This window comes from Neolamprologus multifasciatus, chromosome 8, assembly GCF_963576455.1.
Source record: "Neolamprologus multifasciatus chromosome 8, fNeoMul1.2, whole genome shotgun sequence".
Classification (NCBI taxonomy): domain Eukaryota; kingdom Metazoa; phylum Chordata; class Actinopteri; order Cichliformes; family Cichlidae; genus Neolamprologus; species Neolamprologus multifasciatus.
In genome coordinates, this window is record NC_140446.1 from 8,320,882 (window position 1) to 8,333,948 (window position 13,067).

Genomic DNA, 13,067 nt, shown 5'->3' on the forward strand with positions numbered 1-13,067 from the left:
TTTGGCTTTTACTGTTGGTCTGACAAAACAACACATCTGGCTTTAATATGAAAACAGCCAGTACTGGCAGCCTCATGCTTGGTTCTATTTGTTTCCACTGTGGTCTTGTTTCAGTTTTCCACCAACTTGTTTGACATTACTTTCCAACTTATATGACAAATAAGCAGCTTTGAATGGAGCTATTACTCTAATTGTGTTTTCTATTAGAGTAAACCATGACGAGAATGACTCAGAGTGAACAGAATGTAGATTGGCTATCATGGCCATAGCTGTTCCCCATAGCCAATGAGTTTTAGGCATATTTTATAAACTACAACCAAAACTGGATTTTTCTATTCATTTATTCTGGCAGTGGAATAGAAAAAGAAACTGGACTTGGTTTGCCGTCATAGACCAGATGGCCTTTTTCCCAATGAGCATGGTATTTAATGAGGTTGCTACCATGTGACCTTTCATATGAGAAGGAAACATTGCGTGTGCAAGTCCCTTGAGCACCATTTTCACCATTACACCTCACATTTGTGCAGGTCCCTCTTCGAGATCATTTAGTAGATTGTGCAGTGGTGATGACGGTAGTGCAAACAATAATGAACTGGGAACCTGCTGAGGTGTCTCCTCACGTAGTGTAGGCTGATTGAGGCATTTGTAGGCCTGCTGGTGGTGGGCAGCTTCTCTTAACCAAGACAAAGCCAGAAAATTAACAGTAGCAACTGATGACTCACCACAGTAAAACAGTGAGAAGTGTTTGTGGAGAATGTTATAGTGAATAAAGGATATGATTAGTGTTTTTTCATGCTGTTGAGGGAATTTGCTAGAAACTCATTATCCACGACGCTGGTATATCACTTGTTTGTCTTAACGTAAGTAATTTAATCACAGTTTAAGGACAACATCAGCACCAGTCTGGCATGACATCATTAAAATAGGCTTGGACTCAGGGGATTAGTGCATAACACCAGGAAGGTAGATATGGTGCTGACACAGCCACTATAATAAGGCTCAACCAAACCTCAGCTAGAAAAAAAATGTTTCCTCTTCAGCTTGACTCAGTGTGTTGATTTCACTCCTGAATACCACAGTACATAGTTTATTATATCTGAGAGTGCTGATGTGTGGTGTCTTTGAGGTTACGTCAGGTTCACTTGTACACGTTCACAACAAAGGATTAGTGGAGCTTACGCTACACACTTGTTATCGAGACAGTGGGATTGTTGGGATCTGTTTTTTACCCGTGGGCTTACCTGGGCTGCCTTGACATGAATGGAGGGGATATTGTGAGATAAGGTCACATCGTCACAGTGGATGTGGTGGGATTATATTGCACGACAGGGCTGAATCTGTTTACCTGTAGCTGTCACTCCTGTGGTAGTCATCACATACAGAGAAATAAAGAGTGATGTCTACAGTACATCTTAAATCATTTATAGACAGCATCTTTTTGCAAGCAAACAAGACAGTGCATATGTTACTTTGTTGGCAAGATGGTAAACATATGGCCCAACGGTAGTGCTCAGACAGATTAGCAGAGGGCTGGTGGCTGACTCGGCGGACTGGGCTGGAGTACCCAGATCTGGCTGTCCTGGCAGAAAGCAGACAACTTGGAAGCTGGCTAAGCCTGTGGAGATGAGCTCATTGGATGAGTTTTAGCTCAGGTTAAGCCTTGTGCCACCTGCTCTTTTTCTCTCTCAGGCTTACTCTTCCCCCAGAGACAGCCTGTAGGGATCTTCATGGACCACCTGTTGCACTTACACTCAATGGGCTTTTCTTGTCCTTGAGTAAGTAGGAAAATAGCCACAGGTGTAGTGGGTAATATATGTGAATGGGATCTTAAATGTTGCAGGTTTTAGTCACTCAAGAGCATAATAATCTAGTGAAGTTTCAGCATAGAAAAGAGACTTTTATCCCTATCAGAAAAGTAGTGGTAATTTATCTGACTGTACTGTACCATCACTGCCTGACACAATGGTCATTGGGAAACAAAGAAACCTTGAATTATTAAGACTGGCTACTTTCAGCTCTTTCACAAGGGATCAGTATAGCAGGCTTCTCCACACATTTGATCTTGAACTTTAACTTTACCTTCCTGATGCAGCCTCCTCTGGGAGGATTTATGTCTGCTCCCGGGACTGTTCCAGATAGCTTTCGTTTGTTAGGTAGTGGTATGGGACCACTGAACTAATGGAACCGGTGTAGCCTCTAACACTATGGACCTTGAGAATCAAAGAAACCTTGAACTGTTGAGGGAAAAACTAAATAGCCTAATTCAACTTAAAAACAATAATTGGGCATAATTTTTACTTCTAAAGAGACTATTCGGCATATGTTACTATTGGACATAATTGTTACTTCTAAAGAAAATGAGAAACAATTTTAAAAAACTAACCTAACAAACAAGCCTAGGTGTATTGGTCTGTGCTAATGATGATATAATACAAAAAAGATAACAGCTCTTGCCACAGATGATAATATAATTCCTATGGTCTGCAAATATTTTGTTTTTTCAGACAAGTTCTGGTGAGTAGCAAAAAATAATGTAACGCATCAACTTTTAAATGCTGTTGGAAACCAGCTTTTAGAGTGAGAGGTGAGAGGTCAGTCCTTAAGAGGCTAACACTAAGGCTATGTTTAGCCCATAAGGTCTAAAGATGGTCACTCAGTCTTGTGAACATAATTACTTAGAACATTTTCACTTAACAAAGTCTGATGTGACATTTTAATGGTTAAACTAAAGTGGTAGGTAGAGGTATAGTCATTGAAAATACATTTAATTATTTAAAAGGTATTTTATCTTTAGGGTTGGGCAATAGTTTACCCATCACTGGGCATCACTGCCCTGTCACTACAACAAACTTTGTTATGTATTTATTGAGGTATATGTACAATTTGCAATTATCATTTTTGTGTTAAATTGTAAAAAAAAAGAAAAAAAAGAAAGAAAGAACGAAAATCAGCAAGCTGAGGAACCCATTTCAGTTGAAGTTGAGATGAAGGGTGTCTTGCAGCCTCTAAATAAACAGGTGGGATAACACATGCTGTTAAATGATCAGAGATCACCACCTATGATGTGTCCTTGTCCGAGAAGAGAGAGTAATACGTAGCACTTAGCTAGCTTGCCTATAATAGTTTAGACATTTGTCAGACACAGGAGTGGAGACATTCGCTCTGGTGCTTTGTTCAATACAACCTAAAAGTGACCATACCATACTAGGTGTCCTCAGCACTACATTTCATTGAACATGGGAATCTCAGTCAAAGACTTATTTCTGTGCCTGTGTCCTTAATTCAAGCACTACAAAGGAGGCATCACCCTGTGGCTCTCTTCAGCAATTCCACTTTACAAGCTGATTATTTTTACAGAGTACATTAAGAAAAACCTTTTGCACAGATCCCTTATAAATGTGCAGACACTTTATGTAAAAACTGAATCCATTTTCAAAGGCGGAGCCAGAAAAGGAATACCAGAAAAATTAGTACATAAATTCATACACATGTATGTAAAATATCTTTTAGTAGAGTTGAGTGTTTGCGTCACGCAGCATGTGTCTTAGCCTTTGGAGTTGTAAGGCATGTTTTTGGCCAGGCTGGTCTGTCACCACACAGAGGGGAATGCTTTATGTTGAGGCCTCATCTCCATAGAGACACCTAGACAAGGTCAGGGCCATTGTTTGTTTTTGTTTTCTGTTTTCTGTTTTTGTTTTTTCATTTCTGTTCCTCAAAATTACAGTCCAACATTTGTGAGAATAAAGGAAACCGTTTTCGAAGAAGTTCACAAAAACTGTGGATTTTTCCTTGTTGCTTTTCAGTCAGCATGTGAATTGTCTGCATCAAATACGTTCTTGCATTCATTAGTGGGACATCTGTACAGCTTAGCTTGTCTGTGCCTTCTGCACTGCATTTCATGGGTATCTTATGACAGTACAATTTCTGTAATGTGCAGGGATTCCCATGTACTTATATATCGGGTGTTCTAAAGAAAATTCTCAGGGACAGGTTTTGTCTCGCATGTTCATCTTTATCCTGAAGAGAGAGAATGTCAGCCAGAAGGCAAACAAAAATGTAACCTTTTACCTCCTGCTTCCTTTGTAAAGATCACATCCTTTGAGACAATCAGCAGCATTCAGCTTGGTCCAAGCACAGGTCAACGTCATTACAGTATGCCCATTAACTGGCAAATTTTCTGCCTTTGTGAACTACGAAGCACCTAACCTCAAGTGCTCAGTATAGAGTTTCCGACATCCTCTACGCTGGCCTGTCAGTGAAAGGAGATTCAAATTGCCTTCGCATTAGAGACTGTACTGTAATTAGCCCGGTTTAAAAAAAGCAGCTCCCTAAGAAAACAGTGTAGTGTAGATTAGAAAAGGTTTGCACTGCAGAATACAAAAAAGCCAGCAAACATCAGAATGCTACATAGGACACTCAGTGACTGATAAAATTGGTCAGGTAGCCATCCTGACATTGATTCAAGATTCTTTATTGTCACTATGCAGTCACATAACAAGCTTCTGTGCCGTAGCTCTTAGCTGAAAACAAACAGTATTTAAAACACAAACACACAGTAGGAAACTAGTAAAACAAAACCAATACAAAACTAGACTGCAGGATTAATTAAAAATGTGGTAAATTTGATTCTATATGTAGCATGCTTACAAGTCTCAGTGCCATGCATAAGATATACTCAATAAATATGCCTAATTAACTTGCTCCCTTATTGTTTCTCCACCCTCTGTTAATGGAAATGTTCTCTCCAACAGCCCATTTGCTAGCCGATTTCTAACAAAAACGGGAAAAAATGGCACACTTTGTCTAGGTGGAGTGTTTTTATGAGGCAGACTGTTTGAATAGCTTCACAGCTGCAAATAGCATACAGCGAAAGTGCTACGCACAGGAACTGAACTTAAAATGGCAACTGTGGCACCACAGAGAGCAGAGGAAGCAGTTTGGGCCAGACGTGGAAAGTAGACCTACTTTTTTGTTTTTCTTCAAATGTGGGTTAATGTGTCAATCCAAATAGCCTGTTCCAGAGAAGTGGATAATCTTTGCTTTCCTTATTCTCACACCTGACCTCGAGTTATCTTTCTCACTACACCCTCCTTTACAGCATGAGCTGTTGTTGGTTGGATCGTGCATGTTTGCGTGTGCTGTGAGTGATCCCTCTCAGTGCCCTCTCATCATGCGCTCTCTAGAGGCAGGGCCATAGATGTGCTTGCTTTAATAGGTGACAGGCAAGAATTTGTCCATTGTGGCAAAACTATTAGGTAAAAAAGCCTTTACACAATGGCTGAGATAACTCTAGCCAGAGCTGAAAAAGCAATAAATTGAAAATGTCAGTTGTGAAATGAAGAGTCAAATTTTTGAGTGGGAAGAGAAACAAGTATGCCAAAAAAGACCGAGGGAAATAAAAATAGGAAGAAAAGAGATTGTATTTGAGATGGACAGATTTTCAGCTAACCATTACAGGGTGTTTACAAAGAATTGCATGCCTTGGGTATTAATAATCTAGTGGGAACCAGTCTCTACGGGGACTTTTACCGTATTACTACAGTCATAACAACATGTTGTCTCTCTGGTGGGGCTCATCCATGAGAGCGCCTTTCCCGAAAATTGCCTACATTGGACAATTAAAAAAAGAATCAGGGCAAAATGTTTAATCATAGCACTGAGTCAGAGAATAGAAAACTTACCTTTTCCACAAGGATGGTAATTATGAAAAGGTGATGTAGGTGAGTCACATCTCCATTTATTGTGTAACTTTAAGAGCTGCACAATAAATGTATTATATATAAGGATGGGTATCGTTTAGGTTTTATCCGATACCGGTGCCAAACCGGTACTTTTGAAACGGTGCCGGTGCTTAAACGGTGCTCGAACCGGTGCTCGAACCGGTGCTTAAAAAATGGAGAACACAAACTTTGTCCAAAAACCTCTCATGTTTAGCTGTTTTTTTGGGGGTTTTTTGTAAAAAAGATAACAATGTTAGCCTTTTCTGCAGCTATAGGGCATATATGGTATCACTCTTGGTTGGAAGCAGTGCTTAAACAATGGAAAAAACACACACTTTGTCCATAAACCTCTCATGTTTAGCTGTTTTCCACTTTTTCTTTGGTCATTTTAGCCTTTTTGGCCAGGGTGAAGAGAGTATCTGCCATCAAACAAGAAGACAGTCGCATGTAACTACGACGGTGTTTGCTAGTTCACCTTACATGCATTAATGTAATAACGTGGTTAGCCTAGTCAAGGTAAATTACACACAAACAACATTAAGCTACTCACGCAGAGAAGAACGGCCGCTGCTGCCATCATCATCCGTCATCATTTCTGCTACACTGGCAGGGCTAGGGGCCAGGACTCTACTCTTCGGGTTCTTTGGGGATGTTGATAACTCCGAGGACAGGCACCACACCCGCAGTAGATGTGCTTGGTGTGAGGTCTCACAGCAAGCTATCAAATACGGTGCATTTCTCGGCTTTTAAAAAAACACTATTCGTCACCAGGTTCGTCGTCAGATTCGAGGTGTTACCTCCTTTGCACAGTATCACCTTAAAGCACTTGTTGCAATGTGAGTGAAGTTTTGGTCTGGTTACTACCGTTTATGTCAGAACCGGTGCTGGTACCCATCCCTAATTATATATGATGAAAACATCATTTTTATCACCCCTAAACCATAAAAGCCTGAAGGGGTATAGTCGTCACCCTGCCGTCACCCAACTTTGCGAACTTGATTAATTGAGAGGAAGCTGACGTAGGATTTTCAATCAAATTATTAAGTATTACCTAGGAACTCAACTGAAAATCCAATATAGAGAAGCTGAAAAACTCTGGTTCATTTAGTACAGTTGTGCTTCCTGAGCTCACCCAGAAGCTTTTAACAATCTAATTTGCATACTGACATTTTTAAAGGATGTTCAATTTAGACAGTTTGTCAGTTCCAAACTCCACTTTAGTTTTTTTTGTTTGTTTGTTTAATGAACTCAACACTTTCATGGGGCTGCTTAGAGTTTTTCTTTTGCCTATACCTATTTAGTACATTCAAGCTGTCAGTTAATTTCAAAAAAGAGAGTGGAGTGTATTTTTGAAACCTTGGAGAAAGTTGATTGTCTGCCATGCCTACAAAAAGGACTTGGAAGAAGTAATGGTTTCTTTTGTGTTTTACACGGACAACATCTCCTTCTGTCACATCTCCTTCTGTCATGTCATGATGGTAGCAAAATTCACTGAAAGGCTGAAAATAGCATGCTGTCGAGCACCATTTTGCTATTACTGTCATTTTGTGTGAACATGGGTGTGAAGTTAACTTGGCTCTGTACTAAATGGACCCTAGCACAGCTTGCTGCTACCTTGATCTGGAAGGATCCTCCAAAGGCCATTACTCACCATCATGTTTTTTCAGCTTTTATTCTATTATACTAGAAAGAAGGAGAGTCATCTTACTCCTGTAATAATTCATTTTGATAATTGTAACAGTCATTACAATGGAACAAATGAGGAACAAATAACAAAGCAAATATACACACTTAAAAAAATGAAGTTATTTTACACTGTTTGTTTGTTTGGTCTGTTTATTATTAGAGGTTAATCTGCTATGGATGATTCACATCATCTTTGTCAAAAAGCAGAAAAAGCAGAAAATCAAAGGTGTAAATGGAAAAATGCTGGCATATTTATATCTGAAATCCTGGCACACAGAAGACTTTTACCATTTATAATAAAAAAAATAAGATATTAAGAAAGGAAAGGAGTAATCTGTGTACAGGTCAGTTTAATTTTTCTGATTTCAATTGGAATTTCTTTTCATTCAAACGTTTCCTTTTTATCCTAAAGAAATAATCTTAAAGTTGACTCTTAAGTTCTCTGACACATGATAAATGTGAAGCTAGATGTTAACCCATATCAACCTCGGAATTGTAGCTTGATTCTGTGTAGTATGTGTTTGAGTCTGCGTCTGTGTGTTATTGCCTGGATAACTGGTGATTGCCCTAGTTTGTGTGTTATGCCAGATCTCCGGCCCTTGGCCTTGAGTTTACTTCTGGCCTTTAAAAAGCCACCAGCCTCTGGCACAGCGCTACTATGGGTTTCTGCCAGCTGGTGTACTCCTGGATGTTTGTTTGTGATGGTACCACGTTGTCATGTAATAGCTTTTCTGGTAATCAGCCTAATTACCTCTTGGCATTGAGTTTACTCTTTTGTCATTTCTTCTGTTGGCTTGCATGACATTTTTAACACAAGAAACAAAATAAAAGTGATTAATGGGTTTGATTGTTTTATTTTAGAGTATAATTTATGACAGTGTGAAGATACCCGACATCTTCACACTGAATTGTGATCTGGACGTTTAGTGAATTGCTTTTTTGGATGACAGATTGCTGCATTGTTCTTTCAGTCCTTTTTAACAATCCGTGCCTGTGCTGTTTAATAATGCATCTGTGCTACATAAAAAAGAAATAACGGGAGTGATGAGTGAAGCGAGGAAAATTGGAAGTTTAAAAGGGACAAAATTAAGTAATTTCTCTCACCCAATTCTTCAGCTTAAAAGACATCTTGCTACATTGTCCAAGAGGCTGAAAGTACTATTGCGTGTATTATTGAACATCTCAGTCGGAATTACATCTGACTGTAATGATTTGGCCTTCGTTAGCCACGGCCAGACATCTTATACAACATCAAATAGAAGAGCAGACCTTGCTATCAGGCACACTGTATCAGGTATACTGTGATCCAGCACGCACCTCCAATCATAGAGAGCCTCTGAAACGGGATATACAGTAGCATTGTTGGGGAGCAGAGGGCAGTGCCGAGGGTTTCTATCAGATAACCAGCTGCAATTGTGCCCGTTGGATTTTCCAAAGCTTTGGTTGCGTTGCTGACAGAGCAGCTTGAAAGGTTGCCTTGTAAAGGTCACAGCTTAGACCCGCTTGCATTCTTTTTCTGATCTCAGTCCTTTTATTCTTCTTCAGTATTCTTGACACAGCATGTAGATGGCATTGTTAAGCAAATCTACTGTTATGTGATTGTGCAGCCAGAAGATATTAGAAGGGACTACTGAAATACACACAGAGAGCAGAGTCGTCACACAGAGATTAATACATTTATTTCATATTCTGATGGGTACCTGTCCTTTAATAAATAAAGAGATGAATACCTGCATGACATTAAAAGGACTGCATTGTAGACCTAATGTGGCTGGCATTTCCTTTTTCTGCCAGTGGCTCAGTTGAAGTCAGCATATTAGCAGCTCTATTTTAGCAGACATTTCAACTGCACTTTTAACTTATCTGTCTCATATAGATTTGTAGGGATAATTTTAAAGCAAATTAAAGGATTTCAGTAGACAACAAGATAGTATTTTTCCATGTTTTTCCCAATAGCCTGCTTGTCATAGTGGGAAAGTTCTTTCAGGGTGACCACAATCTATCACAAATGCATCTTTTCAAAGCATGCATTACAAACTGTTCACATAATTTCCTTAGGGATTAATAAAAGATTGTGATTCTGATTAAGGGATGTTACCTCATCAACACTGAAGCCAATTCACTCTAATTCAGACAGCATCTTAACATTTTTGGTGTCAGTTCTTTAGATTTCTCATCTTTGGTTATTGCGTCAGTTGTTGCTGCTTCATTGATGTATAAGATTTTTGTTAATTAACCTTAAAATATCTCACAACATTTTTACCTGCTAGCAATGCACTACACCAAAGCCTGAAAATAATTATACAATTAGTACAAGACAGGAAAAGGGTTTTGTTTTCAGATTTTGCTTTGTTATTTTCTTAGTGACCCTAACCATTATCTAGGTGTAATGAAATAGTGCTTAGAAAACTGGTTGATCTCTAGACTTCTGACTTTTGTTCCCCGTCTTGGCAGCATTTTCCATTTGGCACATGATAGGGAGAAGCAACCAGGGCTGGCTCGCTAGTGAAACCGCACCACATCCAGGCTTTGAATTATAGATCTACGGTGGGGGCTAGCTGTGCTATAGTCAGCAGGATGGCCAACCAAGTCAATCCTGCTGGTTTAATGACCCCAACAGCAGGTCTTGTGGATCATCATTCACATCAGCCAAGAAAAGCACCAGGCAGCACTGCTCCATCTCACCACACTGTTTATTGCAGGTGTATAGATAATGCCATCATGCTAATTGGGTTCATGTCGCCTCATAAGCAAGCTGTTGTCGGACTTTGGCTGATCCTTGAGATACTATAAATATTTTATAGCCTCTTTTCTTAGCCACCATGTATAAATTCACGCTATGACCATTTTCTTTTTGCCAGCCTCCGAGGTCAAGTTAAAATGAGTCACGCACTGCATCCAAATGAAAAGTGGCTGTAGCATGTGATGTCCATTGTGACACCATGATTAAAACTGCTAAAAATGACACCATGCTTGTAGAGGCTGTCAACCAGGAAATTGCTTTCCTTTTCACTTTGTGCTTTTCTCAGGCGCATCGGGCTTCTAGCCCACTTGTGTCAAAATTGATGTCTCCTTCAGAGGTGCCCATGAATAAGTCAGCAGCCAGTGAAAAGGGGCGATTGGTCCTGGTAGAAATAACAACAAGAGCCAATTTAGAACTGAGTGGAAAGTCTTGTTTTGACGTCAAACATCTAAAATTGTGTCTTTCCGGATCTTTGAAAGATCATGGTTTGACCACTACCCATAAGTTTAACCATTTTGGCAGAGGTTTAGAAATCACACACTGGCTGCTGCAATTGGTTGTTATCATCAGAGTGCTAAGCCATTAATGGATGTGATGGCAAATTGACTGTTACTATACTATCACAGTTTTGGCCTGTCCTTTACTTTGATCGTTAACAGCAAACACATAGGCCCTTATAATGATCTATGTGCTCGCTGTATTGTAGCAGTTTTGTTTGGAGAATGGTTGCTGTGCAGCTGTTCACTGACTCACAGCTTCGCCTCAAGTAAGCTCAACTCAAGAGAGATGAGTTTGATTAACTATTTTAAGGCTCATTTTGCCAGCTAACAATTTCATCAATTCATCTTAACATTTGCCAAATGTGCTCATAGTGGCAAAATGTGATTAGTCGGTTCTTGTGGGGAAATAAATTACGTACCTTTTGTATAGGTGAATTTCTTTGTGCTCAAACATACTGTGTTTCATAAGTGCGTTAAAACTCTGTCTTTTTCATCTTATACACATCAACATGCTTCTTTCGCTGTGAGTGTTTGAGTACGTTTCCATGTAACTGTGAGCAAAAACCGGAAAGAGGGAGGATGTGTATAAAGCTAATGTCAAGAACACTACGTTTCTAAGCGTTTCTTAACCTGTTCTGTACGCTAGACGTCAGTGCTCAAGGGCTAATACTGACCTGTACCTAACCTCAGACACTTCTCAGAAGCCTCTTAATTAAATGCAGAGAACAACCTACGGTAAAGGCCGTCTGTGTCGAGAACTTCTAAACCCCAGGAAGGTTAGGCACATGTCCAGACATCCTGTCTTATGTTGCCACACAGTGTACTGACACTAGAGCCAGCACCTTAAAGTCTTATCAGGAGACTTAAGAAAATTAATAGTATAGAATCTTTCCAAGCAGCAGATGCTGTGTGTGGATGTTCATGGGTGGAGCTGTGGGAAGGTAGCCTGTACTGTAACTCAAGAAACACAGATGACAGATGGGACTATATGTGTTATCAACACCCTTGGTCCCTAATGATTTCCCAAGCGCATGCACAGAAACAGAACTGTGCATGGAAGCATGCATTTGATACTTGCTATTATGTAACAGCACTGCTGTGTGCTCATCAGCTTTTTCAAGCAACAAAATTACACAAGAATATATACAAGTTAATATATGCCTTGCATATATTAACAAGCTATGTCGCTTTTCAACATAAAACCAACTAACTTCAAAAAGGAAAACATTTTACTCCATTATAGTTTTTGTTTACATTTGAACTGGTACTTTTTAGCCCCCACCTCCAAAAAGGTTTCCAGGGGTGCAGAAAATGTGAAAACACTCGTTTTATGCATTTGTTGTGTACAAAAACAACAAAAAATCTTTATAGCAAAGTGATCATTTCTGCTGCTTCTTTTAAAGATTGTTTTTTCTCCTCAGTGTTGCCAAATGCTCACTCATAAAGGATCAATTTACTGTTGCAAATCTATGTTTAATGTTGGGCTCTTTTTCTTACAAGACTAAGTGCTTTCAGATGATGATAAATAAATAAAACTGAATTGAACTAAAAATTTTATTTTCCCTCACTCCCTTCTATGTTGTGGGAGGTGTAGTTCAGATCATAGAAAGATGACTGAAAGAGGAATTGTGGTTGACAACATCTATCTAGAGTTAAAGTTACATTTTACCATGGTCACAATAGGTTAATGCCAGAAAGGGTCACTATTGTTTGCCTGACTGTCCATCCTGGGCCTTCATGCCTACACCGCTTGTCACCGCTGGGACTAGTGGTTTCCCTTAAGAGGTGGGCAAAAACACTCCCTCACTTGGGTGTAACTACAATTGGCATGGCCTCTTTTGCTCCTGACCACTTTGATACATTTATTTTATTATTAGATGTTCAATTACACACTTTTTGTGTCTTTGCTGCTCTTTGCCAGAATAATTCTTCTGAGAGAAGTCCAGACGCTTTTCTTTGCAAGCTCCTTCGACTACGATGACCTGGATGACTGAGAACCTTCACAGACAATTCTTCTGACTACATTCACATTGTCTGCGAAGGTCATCACATTGACTGAGACTAAGTGGCTTAAGAGCACCTAAGAGAAGTACTACGTTGTTCACAGTGTCTTTTCTATGAAATGCGATCAGAGCTTGTACGTCATTGTATCTGGGTGCTACAAGAGACGGAGGAAGTTAGGGAAAGAGGAAGAATGGGCATCAGTTGCTGGACATGTTATCTTTGTGTCAAAAGGACATTGGGGCATTAATCTTCTTCACGTGTATGCCATAGAAAAAATACTAACTGAAAAGGTAACGATATAAATTCAAAGAACAAATAGTTGTTTTCCTTCAATGTTTACTCTTTCTTTTTCTTAATACTTCACTCTCCTCTTTGTCCCCCTCTTTTCTGATTGCAACCTGTATAAGCCTGCCA

General features: G+C 39.5%; 1 protein-coding gene across 2 annotated transcripts in view; it reads left to right on the forward strand.

Moving 5' to 3' along the window:
• Positions 1-13,067, forward strand: part of kif19 (kinesin family member 19) — a 34,443-nt gene that overhangs the window by 3,082 nt on the left and 18,294 nt on the right. The window lies entirely within an intron of this gene.